Here is a 1,800-nt window from a genome sequence, read left to right as displayed (position 1 = left end):
TTCTTAAAAAAATAAAGTACCAAAATTGTTTTTAAAAAATTATCATACACTTATAAACACCTAACAGAAAATAAATTGTGTCCAGCAATGCAATTTTCTGAATTTTATTTAATATTTTTCTCAAAATCTCACAAGTCTATTACAGAAAATTTCCAATAACTTATTAAATATTTTATTTTTCTTAAGAACTTATAAATTTATCACAATTTTTTTCAATTATCCTATAACTTAGCATAATATATGAGTTTTGTACACATTTCATGATAATGTATAAAACAAAATATGAGAATATATTAAAAATTAGTCGGAGTAAAAACAAATTTTGATGTAGGTTAATTATATAAAATAAAATATTATACTAGAGGACTGAAAGACTACTAAATGACAATAGTATAATGTTTGAAAGCTATAGATTGGAAATTATAGAGAGTCATAACTTACTTTTTTAAACTTTTTTTTATTGCATTTGTTTTCTTATTTTGTATTCGTTACTTATTATTTAAATAAACAAATAATTTTAGATGTAATAAATATGTAATTATAGATGTTATATATATAAAATTATAAATGTTAAATTAAATAAGGTAACTTTGTGTTATTGTTTTCTTAGTATTATTTTTTTATTATTATTCCCTAATATTACTCTAACCATATTAGTAGGAATAACAAAAGAAAATTAATGTATTCAAAATAATTTTACATTGTTATTCACACTTTTTACTTGCATAACCATTTTTCAATTGATAATAGAAGTATTTGTCTTTACAAAGTTTGAGGAATTATTTTATGGGAAGTGAATATTGTTACTTCGCTTCTTCAAAATTGACAGCACTTTTTTATTTGCAAAATTTTGCAATCTATAATGAAATACTTATTAAATTTAGAATGATATTATTAAAAGGGAATAGTAATATCTATTCCATATTTTAAATAATAATGTGTATATTTAAAGCTAATTTTTTTAGTAAAGGAGACCAAATATGTGTTATATATCGTTGTGGAGCTATGGCGTAATTTTTATGGATATGGAGATAAATTTGGAGATTCAGTTTTATTTGGGATATAAAACTTAAAGTTTGATTTATGATATGGTGAAAGTGATGAATAAATTGAAGGCTTAGTATTGTCTAAAATACAAAACTTAGGATTTAATTTGCATATTTAAAAAAATTTTAATACTAAAATATTCTTAATGTTAAATTTATATGTTTAAAAAAATTTTAAATAAAAAACTCAAATCTAATTTTTAAATTTGCATGTTTAAAAAAAATTAAAAATTATACATTCAACCCTTAAATTTGTATTCACTATGTAAAAAAAAAATCAAATCTTCACATTTTTTAAAAATACCATTAGAAATCCAACACCAAAATGAGAAAGTGTATATTTAAAGAGTCAAGTTAAAAGATAATTCGAAAGAGAGATGACCAAATTGAGTTTCTAATCGAATAAGGGGGAAATTGCTTAATGTTAGTGACGGTTTCGGAGTATTTTTTTTTTTTTTTAAATATTGGGTCTATATTGATGTAATTCATCAAAATGTCTAAAAAATTATATTTAACTTCATTGTGGGAATATACAAAACGTCACCGCCTTTTTTCAACTTTTTTAATTAAAAAAAATCAAAAACCTCAAAACATCATTAACGTTTTTCTACTCCCAATTTAAAAAAAATTATCCATACAAAACGGTTTTGTCATTTTGTAAAAAAAAAAAATTTAAATGAAAACGGCATTGTCATTTTATATTTAATGAATTTAAAAATTATTTTTACATATAAAATATAGGTGATATTTTGTG

The sequence above is a fragment of the Arachis ipaensis genome, chromosome B01 (assembly GCF_000816755.2).
Source record: "Arachis ipaensis cultivar K30076 chromosome B01, Araip1.1, whole genome shotgun sequence".
NCBI lineage: Eukaryota > Viridiplantae > Streptophyta > Magnoliopsida > Fabales > Fabaceae > Arachis > Arachis ipaensis.
The sequence above is the reverse complement of the archived record's forward strand: the minus strand, read 5'-3'. Positions refer to the sequence as shown.